Below are 20,589 nucleotides of genomic sequence, written 5' to 3'. Positions count from 1 at the left end.
AATGTATCCCACATCCTTGAAAATGTATGATTAGTCACCAGAATCAAGATCCTAGGTGGTGTAGAACTTGAGTTATTGGGAAATAACAGAAAGTTGGCGGCCATTTTGAAAAATGGCTGCCATGTTCACAGGGCAAATCTAAATAGTACCACTGTATTCCTCATCCTTGAAAATGTGGGATTAGTCACCAGAATCAAGATCCTGGGTGGTCTAGAACCTAAATCAGTTAAACTTGTCAACTCCGTCAGATGTTCGTCAACTCCGTCAGACGTTCGTCCCGTGATGTTTTTGTTAATTTCCAAAGAAATAGAAAATTCGCTGTCAAATCTTTTGTGCTTATGTATTGAAACACCAACTGAAATGATACGTAATGATGATTTTTTTTTTTTTTACATGGTTTTCATGTTATAATATTGAAAATAAAGGTTGAAATGACGGTTTTGAGAAATTGGATATTTCATAATAGTGTGATATTGGAACAAAATAATATTAAAAAATTTGTATTACTTAACTTGATTACTGAAAGCCATTATAAGATAACTGAGGACTTTATATTATTGTTGAAATGATAAAATTCAATTAAAAGGGATTTTAGTGTGTCTGACGGAGTTGACATGAATCAGGTATTAAGTGCATAAATGTCCCATTTTAGAAAGAAATGTTATGCGAAAAACCTGTTCCTTCTCAAGATTGGTAGTTGAGACCTGTGTCTACAAATACATCTATTTGATTTGAATGTATCTTAAAAAAAAAAAAATCCAGTTTGAAAAAAGTTTTGTCCCTTATCTCAAGAATGGGTGAAATATATATTATTTTGCAGCAAATGTTTTAACTAAAATCTGTGAGGATTTAGAAGACATCAGTTCTCAAGTGTAAGTGCTTAAGTCTTTAAAACACCAATTATCTTCTGAGTGGAGTCAGGAGTTTCTGAGCGTAGCAATGTATGTATGTCCCCATGTCTGTATGTCCGAGCACGGAAAGCTGGGTGCGTTCCTTGAGGTCTGGATGTTGCGTATAGTAGAGGGTCAGGGAAACCCGACTGGTGGTAGCCTTTCCAGCAGAGGTTGCATTTGAAGTCGATAGGTCTTCCTCCAGCGAAAGTTCGTCTGAAATCACAGAATTAATTAAATAAATTATTGTGGGATAACGTTTTGATGGCTGTGAGAACCACTGCCTTAACCCATTTAGACCTGAGGACGCATCTGTGTCGCCTCATAGGTTTTAAACATTATTTTAAAAGCTGTTATCTGTTGAAAAATAGCAGATCTACAAGCTCATAGTGTGGCACAGAGTGCCACAGTACTCATCATAATACACCTCAGTCATTTAAAATGTTATGATGGTAACAATGGTACACAGTTACACATTGTTGGGTGCCAATTTTCTGTCCTTGGTAAAATGAACAATTACCTTAAATTAAAGAACGATGTCTCAGCTCTGTACAGCATGTCACCTTGTCTGTAAAATGAAATCAAATTCAAGTCAAATTTCTTTCAAATGTAACAGCAAACTTGAGGCAAGAGAGCTTGTAGCATGCAACCTTAATTCAGTGGTAGAAATGTTCTTACTGTTTGTACGCCCAACAGATCCAAGTCCTGTGTCTGAAATCACAGTAACAACAAAATGGTAAACATTGTATGTACATAAAAATCAATTTGATGAAAACAGAAGATCTACAAGCACACAATGTGCTGCGAGCTTACACCAGCTATATTCAGCATGCAACCAAGTGTAAAAATCAGGCTTAGAATAAAACAACAAAATGACTAAAATGACAAAAATTAAATCAAAATGTGTTGTAATTAGACAAATCTTTATTTGCAATTGTGGCCTAGCAAAGTTCCTTTAGAGGAGACAACAGAGAGAAGAGTAAAAGAAATGGCTCAGAACGTACCTGCATGGCAATGCTCATTTTGGTCACTGCATCTGCACCTATAATAGAATAACAAAAAAAGTCTGTTTTAAACATTAGCCTACTATGTGATATTTTTTACATTTGCAAGACAGACATTTGACGAAGATTTAGCCTTGCAGACCCCACATACACACAGACCCCATGCTGTATTGATGTGGTACCATAGGAGAAGTTCTAAAACAAAGAATGACAAAAAATGTGATTTACAGCTAAATGCTGTTTATGTAGTCTACACAAGCAACGTATCAAATCTTATCTAATTTGAATAATTGTGTTTAAGGACTTATCAACACAATAAGAAGTTACCTGTTAAAATAGCATGAGTTATACGTTTGCTAATGCTAACCTTATCCCCTCGTCCAAACAATAGATTGCCCAGGTAGCTAGGCTAGCTAGCTAGAGGGAAACATACACAGATAAAGATCGAAACGATTCTAACACGGGCAATTACACTACACACGGTAGATATCGGATATAAAAATACACTGACCTTTCAACTGAATTTCTCCGGAGAAAAACTGTGTAAGAACTAATATAAGCATTTGTTGGAGAGTCTTGTCTTCTGCGACTGCCTCCACCCCCGTACGTCGATTCAACAAAAACAACAACACTGCAATGCATGCCGGGTAAAGCCTCGGCTCCAGGCTAGGTAGGCTAGCCTGAACTAAAGTTACAATTACTAGTCTGCAGGTACATATTATTATTATTATTATTAATAACAACAATAATAATAATAATAAATATAACCGCAAGAAGAAGAAGTAGAAGAAGAATCCACTTAATTATATTCAATAGTTAAAAAATTATGTATTTTATACATATAATGCACATCCTTGTCTGAGAGAGAGAGAGAGACGGGCGGGGGAGGCAAGCCTTACGTCAGCGTGAGGAGGGACTGTAAATCGCTGTAAATTCACGAGGCATTCAAAAGTAACTGATCGCGATCGTTTGACGCGCGGACAGCGGGGGGAAGTCCAAGCCAGCCCGGGCGTGCTACGCTGTGAAGGCGACAGCGGGAGGCGGTAGCTAGCGGGGAAATGTTAGCTGGGTAGTAGGCCCAAAGTCAGGTCTGTCAGGACGTGGCCTGAGGACGGTATCCCTGGGCTCCATGAGGACTGCTTCAGCACCACAGACTGGGATATTTGTAGTGGCCCGGCAGCGCTGAGGCGTGGGTCTCTGAAATAATTTCACAGACTCAGTGCTGGATTATATACATTTTGTGTGGATATTGTTTCACACACACTGGAAGCAGATCCGTGTTTTTCCAAACCAAAAACACCTGAATGACACCAAAACTACAATCACTAGTAAGAGCCAGGAATGCGGCACATAGATCTGGGGACACCAATGGCACGGCGAGGTCAGCCCTTAGAAATGGTATCAGATCTGCCAAGCTGGCATATAAGACCCCCCTCTCCCCTCTGATGGCTCCACCGTAGTCCTGAGCACTCATGTCTATGCCTACGCAACATCAACTCCAGGAAAGCGGCGGGTCCAGACGGAATCCAGGGATGGGTGCTCAAGGACTGTGCAGCTGAACTAGCACTGTCTCTGGGCTCATGCTGGGTCCCCGCACGTCTCAAGGCAGCGACAAGTCCCGGTTCCCAAGAAATCTATGTTTGTGAGTGTTTATGTGAGCTGATCAGATGCAGCCTCACACTTCTATAATCAGGCAGGCAGGCAGGCAGGCAGGCAGGCAGGCAGGCAGGCAGGCGCGCGCGCACACACACACGCACACACACACACACACACACACACACACACCACTAACATTCACTGTTAGTGGATTAGCACTATTGAAAAACTTGTTTTCAAAAAGTGTTTACCTGAAAGGTTTAAACCACAGGATATGCTTACAGTCTTTAAAACAAGATCCCATGCAGTCAAACCCCACTGTGCGTGCGTGCATGCGTGCGTGCACGCACCAGTGGTCCTTGAAGGGGCTTCCAGGGGGTCCACAGTAATATTTATTAACATGGCATCACAACCATTATAACCACTTTGACCTCATGTTTTACTTGTTGTACATTTATACTTTTGTACAGCCATTTAAAAGTATACGCAATCATCAATACAAGCACAAGCTGTGAAATTAGAACAAAACTAATCTCAATTTCAATACAGCAATGTATTGATATATAGGAAAAAGGTAGGCAATACCATTTTACTTTTCACCTGACTGGATTGTGAATTTGAGGTAATTCAGGTTGATAGTGTTTTTGTGAGCCCAGTCTAGGTGGAGGGACTGAGGAGGCTGGCCTGGTGGTGGTACAGTGTGAGTGTGGCTGCTTCCGCTGACAGCACGGCACAGAGAGACACACCTGATTGGACAGATGATAAAAAGCATTACACACGCATTATACATGTGTAATTTACTAATTTCCGACAGTGTGCTTCCGACAGCGTGTTTTTCTGTTTCCGACAGTGTGCTTTTCTGCTTTTCAAAGATTCCCTAAATGCACTTTTGTCCTACGCAGTACACACCTGCAGTCAACAACCTTAAATTAAGGAAGGATCAGCTGTTTGCGATCACTTTATAAATGCCGGGGCGACGTGGGTGTATGGAATCTCCTGGTGATACGATGCGATACGATTCACCCCTCTACCGATACGATGCGATTTGATGGCGATTCATCACAATAGAAAGGATTTATATTAAAGCTCTATTAATTTCCCAAAACATGTAAAAATGCATTACATTTAAATTCAGAGCAATTTATTGTTTTACTGTAGGTTAGTTTATAGCTCTGCATCTCAAACAACCCAACTTATAGAATTCTGTAAGTAAACACAGGGTCTGCTCTCTGCTGGTTATTGTGGAATTGTTAGATTACTAATAATCATAGGCTATAGTATAATTATTATATCTCAAAGGTCAAGTTGAGGTTTTGAGTAGAGGGTTCAAGATAAAATGTAATAGCCTAACGTTCATCAATTAATGTTACCAACATATACATAGAAAAGAAACAAATAAACAAAACAAAAATTACAGATCACACAAGTCTATGTCTAGTTTAATCTGAAACACAGTTTTATAATATAATTGCCTATGTATAGTGGGGGTCCCTGCTTGATCTCTCACTCTCAGCTAAGTGGTCCTTGGCTTGACCTGAAAAACATTGAAGACCCTGGCCTGCATGTATTATTAACGTTTTAAATACATAGCAGATGTACAAGCTCACAACGCGTCTCATCCACGCCCAGCTGTGAGCTTGTGGATCTGCAATTTTAGGCGTGCGACACCGTTTTGCTGCAGAATATAAATAAGGCTTCTATCCCAGAGAACAGCAGGGGAAAGCTGGACAGTGGAAAGTTGTGGAACGGTTGTAAACGACTTTAAACGCAAGCAGTACACCCAGCTGTGGCGTTTTGTTGTTGTACACGTGTGTGCAGACTGCAGAAGCTTTCTTTAATTACAAATTGATGATCGCGACGCAGATTCGCATAGGAGAATCAGCAAGAACAGCTGTGGAGTGTGGATCATTACGCAGCGCTACAGTGAAAAGTCAACTGATCGACGGACAAATTCGGACAGCTATTTTATAAAGCTAAAGGTGGTGCTTCTCGTTTAATGCGTGGGGCTCACTTCTGTTAGTCGCGGGTGCTCTTTATAGTCTGTTTGTTGTCTCACTATCTCAACGTGTCTACTCTTCACCGTCGTACGGTACCTTCTGTTCACTGACTTGTGTGTGCGCAGTGCGCTGCGAGAGACCTTTTTTTCCCTTCCTTTTCTGATGGTACGCCTCGGAAACACAGGATAAGGTGAAATTTACCATGAAAAAAAAGGTGCAACCATGGATTTTACCGATGCAAGCACTCCGCGAACGATGCATCGAGATTTCACCCGTCAGCAGTGAATGAACCGATGCACTCGCATCGCACACGTCTGTATTTCTAGATTCCTTGGTCTAATATTATTTTAATCGGTGTCATGCAATAAAATAAAAGTAACGAGCCTATTTTGAAAAGTACTCAGTAGAAAGTACTAGTACTTGTGTTAAAATGTAACGGATAAAAGTAAAAAGTAGTCAGAAAAATAAGTACTCAGTAAAGTACAGATACTCGAAAAAAGTACTTCGTTACAGTAACGAAGTACTTGTACTTCGTTACTTCCCATCTCTGGTCCTCATCACACCTCCAGGCAGCAAACCGAACTATCCGACATGGTTGTTGTTGTTCGTTTCCCCTAGCAACTGACGCATGCCTATATGACACCATGTAAAAACGTAGGACACGGGCGAGCCGACCAGAGCTGACGTGAGCCATGATGTCACAAGTTTTGCGGATCCACCATTTTGCCTGTTTATATGGAGACCATAGGAAACGGCGTTCTCACATTTTCCACTCTGGGAGGTGGTTTCACTTCGTTGCGTTTTCACCTCCTGAAAACACCGTTCTCGTCTAAATGGCAGCAGCAAACAATAATTTATTTTGCCGTTTTCTATGAACACCATCCTCGTTGCCTCAGAGTCCATTTGGTTCCAAACTTTCATTTTAGCTGGGGACATCCTGGAACTCCCTAAAGTACCGCTGGGGGTCCCTGGACCACACTTTGGGAACCACTGGTGTAATGTATTTGCTATAATACAATTTATATGCTGCATAGGATTATTATATATTTTTACATTATTATTTGCATATTTAAAAACAACACATTTGGAGGGTTGTGCAGGGTTGTGCAAGTGAGATTTAGAAAAACTGACATTGAATTGTTAGATGTTTATATTTAAAATTATTTAGTGAAGTTAGACTTTAATTAGATCACAGTATAGCTGTTCCATAGCTGCTCCCCACTGTATTACTCTGTACCATGGCTCCCTCTAGTGACCATTTATGGTACGCGCACCGTGCACGCTCCAGCGGCGCTAGTGCGCATGTCCACAACCCTATGTGTGTTGGCACAGTTCGCCCAGCGGACTGTTGACACTTTAATATACAGAGAAAAGGTTGAAAACAGTGTGGTCGTTGAGCAGCAGGAGGACGTTTGTTTGTTAGCAGCTCAACCACTGAAAGAAACACAGCTACAGGTAAAAATATGAACTGATTTACCTTGTGTTTTTCATCAATTTATCTTTTATATTTAGGCCTACTCATCTTTTAAGATGGAACAACTCGTATGCTATTTCATATCTGCTCCTTCCCAGCTAGCAAGTCATGGCGCGCCGCCTGCGTGAGGCGGTCGCCGCGCGCCGCCGATCGTGTCCTCCACCGGGCGCGTCGCACGATGTGGCCGCGTCGTTCTTGATCAGCGTGGGCCGTGCGCGCCGACGCGCGTGTAGCCGGCGCCCCGCTACTCTGCCGCGCCTCGAACGTCAGCTACCGAAGGCAGCAGCAGGACAGCGTGGAGCTGTAGCCCGACACACACCGGCTGCGTCCCCCGCGCGGCGCCGCGCGGCACGCACAGCCGCCTCCATTATTTTCAATGAACCTAACGCACACCGGCTCCGTCCGCCGCGCGGAGCCGCGGCGCGCCGATAGAACACAGTTCTATTTTCCAGGCGGCGCCGCGCCGCACACGGTCGCAGACGGTGTGTGGTGGGCTTGTCTTATGACACCACCCCCGCCCCCTATATATATATTGCGACCCCGCACCCCTCCTCCCTCCCACATATTTATAGAAACATAATAAATCAGCAAATGTATACTTAATTTTGTTTCTTTATTAGGAAAAGAAAAGGTTACAATGAAATAATTTAGGCACATAGAAATATGTAAACAACCAAGTTTAGAATACAAGTGGTTGATTTTTATGTCATTTTGCTGAGAATGCACTTTAAGACCACTCTTTGAGAACCACTGGCTTCTAAAATCTATAAAACAGTAAAACACCAACTTTCCTGAAACCACCAGAACATGTTGGATAAGACACTTTAACCATCATTTTAAAAGCCGTTAGATTGTTGGCTCACGAGCTTGTAGATTTGCTATTTTTGAAAAATCGTGAAAATGTGGCCCAAACACAGTGAACGTTTTAACTAAAATCTGCAAGGATTTAGCAGACATTTTGTGGAATCAGTTCTCAAGTTTAATTTCTATAAAACACCAAGTCTATTCTGTGTGGAGTTAGTTATGTAGGCCCAGTAATGTTGCAATAACAGTTACACAGCAATAAACAGAACACACAATCGAGATTCACCTTTTGAGCAAGAAATAGTGCAGCATACATTCAAGAGTCCATTTGGAAACCCCTATAGCGGTGGGTTTGAACCCTTTTCATGCCAAAGTTATTCAGCATTTGAGCCACGGACCACCGTTTGATGAGCTGCCTGTCCGTTTCCTTCCTTTATGAAGCCTGACTGCTGGTGGCCGCCAGCAGAAGTTCCAAAATGCACCCTGTCCAACGTCTCCGGCTCTCAGACCCCAGGTCCCTGTCACTGAAGTCCAAGATCCCGTGGTTTTAGCCACTTTAACCATTATTTTAAAAGCTGTAAGCTGTTGAAAACGAGTTTGCTCATTTTGAAACATCGTGAAAATGTGGCACAAATCTGTAAATATATATTCTTTTGCAGCAAACGTTTTAACTAAAATCTGTGAGGATTTAGAAGACATATCAGTTCTCAAGTTTAAGTGCTTAAGTCTTTAAAACACCAATTCTCTTCTGAGTGGAGTCAGGAGTTTCTGAGCGTAGCAATGTGTGTATGTCCCCGTGTCTGTATGTCCGAGCACGGAAAGCTGGGTGCGTTCCTTGAGGTCTGGATGTTGCGTATAGTAGAGGGTCAGGGAAACCCGACTGGTGGTAGAGCAGAGGTTGCATTTGAAGTCGATAGGTCTTCCTCCAGCGAAAGTTCGTCTGAAATCACAGAATTAATTAAATAAATTATTTTCACCTTAATCATTTCTCTGGCTTAACATGACTTAACAGTTGCCCTGTGGGTAAAACCCAGCCATTTTCTAATTTCTATTCCTGTGCTAAAATGTGACATGTGACAAAATGTGAAAATGTTCTTACCATTTTTATTATCCATTTTATTTATCCATCACCATCATCTCCACGTGACCTCCTCATCTGTAATTTGAACAAAATAAAATACAAAATTGATATGGATTGCATTTGTATAGGGCTCACAACACGTGAGCTTGTAGATCGACTATTTTCACCATGCAACCAAGTGTAAATTCAGGCATTCTGAAATAGGCCTACCTACCATCACTGCTGTGAAATGTGGGATAACGTTTTGATGGCTGTGAGAACCACTGCCTTAACCTATTTAGACCTGAGGTCGCCTCATAGGTGTCGCCTCATAGGTTTTAAACATTATTTTAAAAGCTGTTAGCTGTTGAAAAATAGCAGATCTACAAGCTCATCTCCCTTCTACACCTCAGTCATTTAAAATGTCATGATGGTAACAAATTAACAAATGGTACACAGTTACACATTTCAAACTTTAGGCAAGAGAGCTTGTAGATCGGCTATTTTCAGCAGGATCCAAAGGCCAATATATACAGAAGTTACACAAAATATATGGCTTAACCTTGTTATGTAGCTGCTGTTGTTGTTGTTGCCATGATGTAACTGGAGTAGAAACCAGGTCAGGGTGGTAGAGAACGCAGGGTTCCAGTCCTGAGAAGTTTAGAGACAGGAAAAGACAAAGATACAAAATTGAAATTTGTTTTCAGTAAAAAACGTTCAGTTGTTTCAAAAAGTAATTACTTAATTCAGTGGTTCCCACCAAATAACTGTTCAGACAGAGCAGAGACAGGGCAGTTTAATAAAGATTAAAATTAGCATTGATATTTAAGTCCACAGTCATCACAGTAGGCCTATACTTACTTTAGAAAATGCCTTTCATGGTGCAAGTTCTGGAACAAAGAATAACAAAAAATGTGATTTACAGCAAAAATGCTGTTTATGTATAGCCTACACAAGCAACGTATCAAATCTTATCCAATTCGAATAATTGTGGACTTTTATCAACATAAGAAGACGTTAGAAAAGAACATCATGATACATTATTATTGTTCGCTACTAAACCATTTTACTTAGCCTACTTCTGATGAGGTTGCTTTGTTTCCCCCAGCCTCTACCGTCTGGGTCTTGGAACGTCATCTTGTTTGTCTGTAAAATGAAATAATATAAAACACCGTCCATAACGCTTAAGCTGCAGTAGCTTTCTCTTTCTTTCCAACGGAGCTGTTTTTAAGCCTGTTAAAATAGCATGAATTATACGTTTGCTAACCCCCGTCCAGACAATAGATTAGCTAGCTAGCTAGCTATAGCTACCGGTAATCTATTCCCTCTGCTAGCGTTAGGAAACGAAACGATTCTAACACGTGCAATTACACTACACACAGTATATATCAGATATAAAAATACACTGACCTTTCAACTGAATTTCTCCGGAGAAAAACGGCGAAATATAAGCCTTTGTTGTGGAGTCTTGTCTTCCTAGCTCATTTCTCAATTCTCAACAACACAACAACAACAGACTCAGTCAGAGACGAGACGGAGAAGCCTGCAATGCATGCCGGGTGAAGCCTCGGTCCCAGGCTTCACGGGTGAATTTAGTCAATTTACCCCACCACGACCACAGTAAAGTGTTACAATTACTATAGTCTGCAGGTACATATTATTATTAATAAAAATTAAAACTAAATATAGCTGCAAGAAGAAGTAGAAGAAGAATCCACTTAATTATATTCAATAATAGTTAAAAAAAACAAAAACAAAACATAATAATCCTACAAAATATAATATTATTATTGATTTATTTTATACATAAGATGCACATCCTTGTCTGAGAGAGAGAGAGAGAGAGAGAGCGCGCAAAAGAAAGAGAGAAGAGAGGAAGAGAGGGGCGGGGGGGGCAAGCTTCAGGACAGCGTCACGAGGGCTGTAAATGCACACTGTTGCGCAGAGGAATGAAAATCTAACTGAGGCGCGATCGTTTGACGCGAGGACAGCGGGGGGAAGTCCAAGCCAGCCCGGGCGTGCTACGCTGTGAAGGCGACAGCGGGAGGCGGTAGCTAGCGGGGAAATGTTAGCTGGGTTGTTTGTTTTAAATGTGATCCTACACAACCAGTAGTTAATACTAGCAGCAGTAATAGTATTGTAACTTGCTCCTCCAAAGAGAGAGAGAGAGAGAGAGAGAGAGAGAGAGAGAGAGAGAACAAGCTGGTAAGTGTTATTATTAGGCAATGCAAAAGTGAACTGACTTCAGTAAATACTTGTAGTCCAAATGTGACCTGGTGATATGGATGACCAGTGTTGGGCAGTAGCTAGCTACAAGTAGCGAAGCTACATAGCTTAACTACATTTATCAGTAGCTTGATGGTAGCTTCACTCCTTTTGAACCAAGTAGCGTTTTTTGTAGTGTAGCTATTTTTAGACCCAAGTAGTGACGTAGCTTTCAACAAAAGCTATACGTTACAAATTGACTGTTAAATAAGTTTTGTGGGGGAAAAAAATCCCTGGAAAAAAATCCATGATTGGTTTAGATAAGAAGAGTCTGACACAAACAGTTATGTTGTTAAGCAGCAAGAGGATCCCACGCAGCAGCTGTCCTTTTATCTCTAGCACAACACAATTAATTACTCACCTAATGCTGCCTGCAGGTTCCATGTTTAATTCCAGTGTGTGTAACCTACATTATTGTCTAAGTGAAAGTTTTCATATTGTAAATTTGATCGCTAACGTGGTTTAGCGACTATAGTACTTTGACAGCTCATTCATCGTAGCTTGTTTACAAGTCAAACGGACTTCTTGTGCAGAAACTGCCCCATCAAAATAAGAGCCACTTGTATTTATTAGTCAACACTAGTTTTATTTCTAAGTCTACCTACAGGACATTAACATCTCATTTAAGTGCCTGTCAGCATTCTCTCAATCTGAGAATCCCATCCTCAAATATTCGGTAAAACAGTGCCTTCCCGAGGCAACAGGCTGTTTTGAGAGACCACCCGCATTCTCTAGTCTAAATCCCTGTCTCTCAGCTGGTGCGCAAATGGCTAGGCTGTGGCAATAATAATAATTAAAAAAAAAGAACAAAAAAGAACTAAAATCGTTCATTTTTTGGAACCATGAACTTTAGTTCAAAATGTTGAATTATGAACTGAATTAGTTCCTTTAAAAAAAAATAACTGTGAACTGAACTATATAGTTAATAAAAAAAAGAACTTTCCCAACACTGAACACATGAATCAGCCACACCGCAAGGTACATTAATACAAGTAAATGTGAAAAAGTTGACACCAAAAGCCAGACAGAGGGCTTGTTTCCAGTTTGTTTTTTAATAAACAATCAAACTCAGCATTTTTGCCTGCCTATTAGGCTATTTGTTCGGTGGAAACTTGATCATGAAGTTGATAAAAAATATTAAAAAACAAAAGTAGTGTCCATGTAGCTAGCTACTTTTGCCATGTAGCTTATAGTGTAGCTTGCTACAATTATCTCGGGATAGCTTTGTTGTAGTTGAGCTATATATAATAGAGAGTAACTGGTAGTGTAGCTTACTACATTTTCAAAGTAGCTACTACTGTAGCTAGTAGTAACTACTGCATTTGGGGTTGTTTATTATCAGACTGCTCTCCAGATTTGAGAAAAGTTTAAAGTTATTTTTTAGAGTTTCCAATTTAAAGGTTGTATTGATCACAGACAAAAAAAGGGTAAAACAAAAACAAAACAAAAAAGAGCAGCTTGTCTTTGTTCACAGTACTCCTTGTTACAGTCCATTAGCGATCACAGTCCTTGACCACAGGCTTGGGTCAGAATTCCATTCACAATACAGTGACAATTCTAAACTGAAACTAAGGTGCGCAAATAACTGTAGTGATACCTCTTCTTTTAAAATAAATTAAAAGAAAACAGACAAAATCACAGTTACTTTAAAAAGAACAGTAAACATTTGGTACATTAATTTGCAATAAATGACTTGTCTAATCTAATAATGTACTCACTACATGAAATCTTTGCTGCTCACAGACGGCACATAAAACACAGGTTTCATCAATCCCCTTCAGCACTACACAATGAGAACAGATAATACTTTCAGTATAATACACAAAATAAACATTCTCAAGCAATACAAACAAAATAAACAGTTGTATATCTATAAGAAACTTACAATGCTTTGAGCATGACAGCTGTACAACACTACTGTTGCATGTGAGTGCATGTGAACACAATCTGTAAACATCCAATGCATATAGTCACCATCCTTGACAAACTTTACATGTTATACCTTCCATAGAATCATGTTAATGTCTATCTGTTGATAATTTTGTACAGAAAGAACAGATAATGTATATTTACTGAGGTTAGGTTTAGGTATAGTTTACTGAGGTTAGGTTTAGGTATAGTTTTACTGAGGTTAAGGTTAGGGTTAGGTTTAGGTGTAGGCTGTCAATCACAGCGACTGGCCAGTCACAGCACCATTTACTCAAACCCGCAGCAGAAACCATATTAGCCTCCTGGCTATGGGAAGACCCATGAGGGTTTAGTGCCATCTAGTGGTTTCTTCTGGGAACATGCTGTTTTCCACCTGGCCACACATAGTTTGTCGAAACCTCTGCATTCGACATCCACTTTTTGACCAACCACTCCTACAACCAGTGTCCGTGTACACCTATGTACCTATGTGCTGCAATGTTGCCTGCTAATGAGAGAGAGAGGTGGGGGGGGGGGGGGGAAGCTGCACCACTCAGTTCACACGGGTGTGATTTTGTTTGCATGAGCAGATATGGAAGGAAGGTATTTGTCAATCACAAGGTTTTGTCAATCACATGCAATTCACGTGCACCCATTGACATGTACATGAATAAACAGGCTTCAAAGTCCATGTGTAGCATTGTACAGAAGCGGGATTGAACCCGGGCGTCCCACTCGCCAGTCCAACGCGCAACCTGTCGTGCCAATAGGGCTGAGCCCGATTGGCAGGGCTGTTGCGGGCTGGGTCTTGGCTAATTTCCAGGTGTACTAGACTAGAGACTGTTAATGATGTCTGTTTTCTTACTGCAAGAACTAGGGCTGTCAGTTCACCTCTATAATCCAATTCGAATTTCATTGCTTCATTATTTGTAATTTTCGAAAATATTCAAATATTTACATTGTTTATTTTAGCTCATATTTAGCCTATAATAATACACAGAATAACAAGGTTGACGATGCACGTTCTGTCCACTAGAGGGCCCCCCCTTCCAAACGACAAAGCAGTACTTTCAGCACATGTAATAATGGTTTTCACGGCACAAAATAGCGTTTAAACTGTTTTATTGAGCACAGTGAACTCAGCACGGTAAGATTGTTGTCTGTCTATAGTGCAAATGCATTTTACAGTGAACGTTGTATACTTCTGAATTGGTCAGGGCAATCCTTTCTCCATTCAACTTTTGTTTAGGTTCTTTTGTGTGACATCATACAGCTTTACAACCCTGTCTGTGATGGTTGTATTGCAGGGAATCGTGTATCTTGGGTCAATCTCCTTGACGAACGCTTTGAATCCCACCCCCTGTGCGAGGTTGATCGGCCTCATATCTTTGCAGATGAATTGGGTCAATCTCTGCGTAATTGCTTGCTGGCGTGGGGCTGGTAAACCCCGTGGCTCGGGTAGCATGAACGCGGTCATCCTAGCCTGCTTTATCCTGGGTTCGTCCATCTCCGCCAACGCTGCAAATTCAACAGGGTGTATTGTGGCAGCATGATTCCTCAGGTTGCTTGTTGTTGTGTGGTACTTCATTTCGACCCGGCAAAGTCTGCAGATGGCGTGATCTCTTGTCGTAACTTTTCCGTTTTTGGATGGAAAACCAAAAATCCTCCACACATCACTCCTAAAATGTTCAGGTGTGGTTATCTCTGGTGCAGCCTGAGACAATTCCTCCCCGTCGCTTTGAGCCTCTGCCATGTTTGTGTTTACGATCCGCGCTTGCTAAAGTTCTTCTTGTTGTTGTCTCGCTCAGGTACTACTGCTGATATCACGTGACCGGACGTGCACCTTTTCACATGCAGTGGAAACGGCCGGGGAGATTTCACAGCGGTAGATTCGTTACTTAATACATTTAGTGAGCGGATAAAATAACATAAAACTAAATAAAAATATTAAATAGAATTAATAAATGATAAAAGCTCCATTCGAATGGCAATTTTAGCTTTCGAATATATATATATTTTTAAATATTCAAATTTCTTTCATATTATGAAATTCGTTCTGACAGCCCTAGCAAGAACCATGATGGACTTGCAGCTCATCCCATTATACTGTTCCTAACGTCCTCGTTGCAATGCAATTGAGATCTAACTTGATTAATCACGCTTTTTTTCCATGAGACCATCTGTGGGTTGAGGACACATTTTTATGGGTCCATTTATTTGTGACAAAAGCACATTATTTATGTCATTCTACTTTATTGTTCTGTACATGTGTTATTTATTTAAGGAGAAATGTAACATGTGAAATGAATGTGATAATAAGGTTTCCTATTCATGAGGAAAAGGTAACGGGTCTGTCACATGGGTGAGTGACACGCCACTAGTGTCGCCACCCAAGGTTACTTCAAGAGGAAGTGACACACGAAGGAGGAGGGGGAAGGATAAACACAGTGTAGGCCTGCACGGTTGGAAGAGGAGCTCCAGGCGCCAGACAAACTTTTAGACTGGAATAAGGTTTAAGCATAGTGTCTGCAGCCAATACTAAGGACAGCCTGCCCATCGGGAGAAGCAACGAGAGTGGTTCTGTACCGGGGGATTATCGGCCGTTTGGAAGCAGTTGCCGGCGTGCGGGAAGTCGGACAAAGACGTCGCTTACCGGTGAGATCGTTTCGAACGTGTTCCTTGTTGGAGGATAAGCCTTGAGGTGTACCCTGTTCACGTTTTCTTTTGGACCGCCCTGAGCGGACGGACTTTATGTTTTGTTGGATCAAAGGAACTATAATTGTTATATTTAGTAAGTGTGACCCAAGTGCACAGCAAGAGAGGAGGCGTTGTTCAGGTTTAGTTCAGGTTTATTCACAAAAGGTTTGTATGGAAGGGAGTGGGGTAGTAGTAGATCGGTGGCTCTCCAGGTTGGCCAAACTCAGCATGGGATTCCAAACACTGAGGAGGAGAAGGAGAGGAGGCGTCAGTCTTCAGATAAACAACAAGGCAGGAGTTGAAACCGTGTAAGGTTGCACGGCTGGGAAATAGCTAAGTGAGGCTAAAACAGTAACTATAGCTCTAACTCAGTTTAACAACACATAAAGGCTTGAGCTGTACTTTACCATACATGTAGACATGTTAAGCTCTGGCATGGAATGAAGGGCAGACTGGGTTCTTGTAGAGGCAGTGCTTGATTGCAGGATGGAAGACAGGTGCAGAGGATTGGTGCAGGAGAGCAGGTGTGCTGAGTAGAGCCAAGGAGTAGTCAGTGAGGGGGGAGTGGCTAAGCAGTGCTTGCATGTGGAGGTGAGGAGGAGTGAGCCGTAACAATAATAGACTGTATAGCGCGCACTGCTCGAATGTGCACCATTCCGTTTGGAGAGTACTTTGGGACTGATTTGGGACGGGAGGGGGGGTTTGAAAGTAATTGTTTGTGGGTTAAAGTTTGTTTTCCTGTTTATGGTATTTAGTAGGGAGAGAGACCGGGACAGATGTATTTTGCGAAGTGTCTTGTTTTTGAGTGACTTACCTTTGTTGTTGTGACAGCTGCGAGGTGAACGTCTCTATATAAAGTCAATACTCAGACTAATACCCTACGATCCTGTTGTTTTTTTAGTTAACGGTTTGCCTGGTTCAGTAAAGGCCGATTGTTACATATTTTTGGTTTGTTTTTAAGTACATTTTTCATAAAACATTCCCCCCCCAAAAAAAACAAATTCATGAATTAATAACAATCCAAAGATTGTTTCAATAATGTCATTAAGAAATTCCAGGCCCAGGCGGTGGCGTAACCGTCTGGGCACCCGACTGGTAATCCAGTCGCAGTGTGCCGCGGGTTCGACTCCCGAGCCCGACACGGCCTTTACTGCATGTCATCCCCCCATCTCTCTCCCGTTTCCTGTCAGCCTACTGTCTGTCCCTTCAAAAACCAATAACCAATAACCAATAAATTAGTAGAAATATGAAAATAAAATAGCCAATCTACAAGTGGTAAATGGTACAGTAAATGGTGCATTTATATAGTGCCTTTATCCAAGGCACTTTACATAGATTGTGCATCAATTCACCCATTCACACACACATTCATACACTGATGGCGGCGGAAACCATGCAAGGCACCATGCAGCCAGCACAGCCAACACAAGGAGCAATTAGGGGTTCAGTGTCTTGCTCAAGGACACTGAGGCGCGATTCATACTCCTATTTTAGAGCCGGATGAAAGTCGGTTCGGCTCTGTAGAGCCTACAATGTGACGTCATTTGAGGTTCGGGGTGGCGGGTACCGTCCTAAAGTCGTCCTCTATGGTGCTACTGAAAATTTCTGAGGAGTCGAAATCATTATGAATATGTATGAATCGGCCCTAACTCTGGGAGAGCCGTTTGAACTGGCAACCTTGCGGTTACGAACAGGCAACCTTGCGGATACCATCCAGCCACTCCACCCCTGAGCACCGCCGCCCCTGATCCACCGCCGCACCGCAAGCCCACAACGTGTCGCTTCGTACCACGTTGTGAGCTTGTAGATCGGCTATTTTCACTAGTTTGGGTCCCAGGCGAATAGTCGATTATCTTTTTTTAATACAAAATAAATAACGTTTTTATACAACATTAGTTTGGCTCTGTGTGCTACATGTCTGTAGTTCATGAAATGATAGCAATCTCAAAGTGGCAGCTGATTACTTGTTTTCAGCCCTTATATCTGGTATCTGATGAAAGAAATTGGTATAGTGAAGGTCAATGTCAAGGTCATTTCCGAAATGTTAACAAAACTGGCATATCTTGGCCTAGACTTTTATGTTGACCTTGGTCTCAATAATACGTATACAATACAATAAAAATGTGTAGCAAATAAACAACAAGCTCAATAGTTTTCGTTTTTTTAATCACGATAATCACAAATTAAGTCTCAGTAAGTCTCATTTACTGCCAAAGGTATTTTGCCGTCTGTTCTCCCCTTGCCTTTCAGTCAGGTCCATATTTTAAGGCAAAGATTAGGAACAGGAAGTTAGCAAATGGCAGATCAACCTGCAATCTCTTTATAATTCACCCGAAACGTAACCCCAAGCTAATCAGATGATAATAATTCCGGAGACCTTTCTGAATTCATAGATCTAAATATCTAAAGATCTAAAAAGTTAATGACTTCATATTGAAGTATGCAACTATGCACCTCTTCCTCATCAGAACTGTCCTGTTCAACTGTAGGCATTGAATCTTGATCAGGTGCTTACTTTGTACAGTTTTGGAGTTTCCAGAGGTCTGTACATTTCAACCCATTGCTGAGACAACTGCAGTTAGGAAGCTTGCATAGACGTGCACATTTACAAGTCTGGTAATTGGCACGGATGGCATGGAGAAATAGACATTCTCTACATGGTAGGAGTTGACTGGAATCAGCCTCCCTTCTCCTAGCACAAAAAATAGCGGATCTGGTTCATGTCATTGGAGGTGGTCCCAGACAGGTTCCAGCTACATGTGAAATGCTGCAGTTGATCAAACACTGATGTTGAAACATTGAAACGTCCCAAGTCTGGCCAAGTTGTTTGTCTCCTGAAATTCTGGGTTTCTCTTCAATCTCATTGCATTGAGTTTTCCACGACCAGCAATGAAAGGCACTCACAGTGTCACATCCTGTAAATGGGTGTAGCGTGACCATATCACAGAGGTTTTCTCCCAAAGCTTGTCTATGTCTACAAACCGTGTGCGGTTTAGTGTACCTGCACTTCTGATAGTTAGGATAAGGGATGTGTTTTTGGAAGGCTAAATAGAGAACCATTACATCAGTATCTCCAGAAGTAACATAATACAGCATGGAGATAGGGATAGTAATTTCGGAACAATGAACCTTCTGAATGACACGTCACCAGGAATACCAGCAATCTGTGGTAGCCTATCACCTGGATAAAGTCCACAAAGACTATTGAAAAGATTATTGAAATGTCAGCACAGCAACAGTTTACTACTGACACTATGTTACAGACAGTACTAGCTGCTACTATTTATTTTATTTTTGTTTATGTGGCAAAGTGATGCCAAATTGCCAATGGTGCTGGACAGGCATTTGTTTGTCTGTGTTACTCCTCACTCCATTCCTTGACAGCTTGCCTGAATAAGTTTTTTTTTAAAGTGTTGATTGGATTTATTATTTTCTACTTTTATTTGTGGATTGAACTGAGTTAAGGCACACCTTGAGAACGGAGTCAAAGTGCCAAGTGCCATTGAATTGAAGACACAAACTGAACTGAGAAGAGAAGAGACAGTAAAGGTGTCACACATATTTTATTTATTTTTGGATGTTTTTGGATAATGATTGAACTGAACCAAGGACTGAATTACAGGGTCATATACATTACATTTGTGATACTGTACAAGGACTGAATCATAGTGTCACATACACTACATTTTTGATACAGAGCAATTGATTTGAACTATAACCTGTTTCAAGTATAACACATTTTGTTGTATTTTATTTTCATGATTCAAATTGTGATTTAAAGTTGTTGATTCTATTTTGATATTTTTGGAAATGTATAGGCTACCTACCTCTAACTGTAAAATCTGGTTTTACCTGTGGAGAAAGGGGAAAGAAAGAGTTAACTCAAGATATTAGAACACAAGATGGAGACAAAATAGGAACAAACTAGTTCATAAAATGAGTTGAAGACCTGTCTAAAATAGCTGACTAAAATGGGAAACTAAAATACCTGAACTTAGTTTTAGATGAATCTATTTCTAAATTAAGTTTAAAGGAAATAAAAAGGGAAAGTGGAATTACTTACCTTAGGATAGCTGCAGGATTTTGTGTTTGTTTTATATTGGGTCAAAGGTCAATGTAGGTATTGTGTGTGACCAAATTTGACTGATGGACTGCCATTGGATTTTTGAATTAATTTGTAATTTGTAATTTGTAATTTTGTAATTTGTAATTTGAATTAACCATATTTATTTATTAATGGTCATAAATACAGTAGAACACGAGAACACCGTTCTCCGTAGGAGAGAGAGAGAGAGAGAGAGAGACAGAGACGGACTTAGGGCCGATTCATACTCCTATTTTAGAGCCGAAAAGAAGTCGGTTCTGGGAAGCGGTTAGGGCCGAATTTAGTTAGGCTCTATCAAATCAAATCATACTCCTCACGGCTACCGCCGAACTCGCTTGTAAATAATGGAAGTCGTTGACAGGAATATGTTTCTGGCCGGGAAATGAGCCTCACATCGCGGGTAAATATCTGACTGGCCCTCGGTGACTGGTGCTCCCTCCAGCCTGTAAAACACACCCAGAATAGATCCTGCTGTCCTTGCGGGGGTCGGCTCAAAGTGAATCTCCGCCCACTAGTACCTGTCTGAGCTGACTATTTTTAACGCGCGCAGGCGGGCCGCGGTGCATTGTGGGAGAGAGAAAGCGCGGAAACAACACAAACACAACAAGAAGTCAACAATGGCAGCGGGTGGTAGTGGTAGTAGTCGGAGTCGGGTGGTTTTGGAGTTGATGGCGGAGGAGGAAGACGAGGAGAAAGCGATGGTCGAGGAGGAGGAGGAGGAAGATGCACTTTTGCAGAGTGCAATCGAGGAGGAGCAGCAGAGAACGCAACGTAGGTGGTACGTGCGTC

General features: G+C 41.3%; 2 long non-coding RNA genes across 2 annotated transcripts; both read right to left on the bottom strand.

Moving 5' to 3' along the window:
• Positions 1-864: 864 nt before the first annotated feature.
• Positions 865-10,317, bottom strand: LOC308318909. Its single transcript, XR_013964384.1, has 3 exons — positions 10,236-10,317; positions 9,905-9,971; positions 865-1,595 (listed from the first exon to the last, which is right to left on the bottom strand). It is a non-coding gene; the product is annotated as an uncharacterized lncRNA (long non-coding RNA).
• On the bottom strand, positions 8,670-9,509 carry LOC308318910. The gene is made up of 3 exons (XR_013964385.1): positions 9,371-9,509; positions 8,865-8,913; positions 8,670-8,705 (listed from the first exon to the last, which is right to left on the bottom strand). It is a non-coding gene; the product is annotated as an uncharacterized lncRNA (long non-coding RNA).
• Positions 10,318-20,589: the final 10,272 nt, after the last annotated feature.

The sequence above is a fragment of the Protomyctophum bolini genome, assembly GCF_963924005.1.
Source record: "Protomyctophum bolini genome assembly, chromosome: 7".
NCBI classification, from domain to species: domain Eukaryota; kingdom Metazoa; phylum Chordata; class Actinopteri; order Myctophiformes; family Myctophidae; genus Protomyctophum; species Protomyctophum bolini.
The sequence above is the reverse complement of the archived record's forward strand: the minus strand, read 5'-3'. Positions and strand labels throughout refer to the sequence as shown.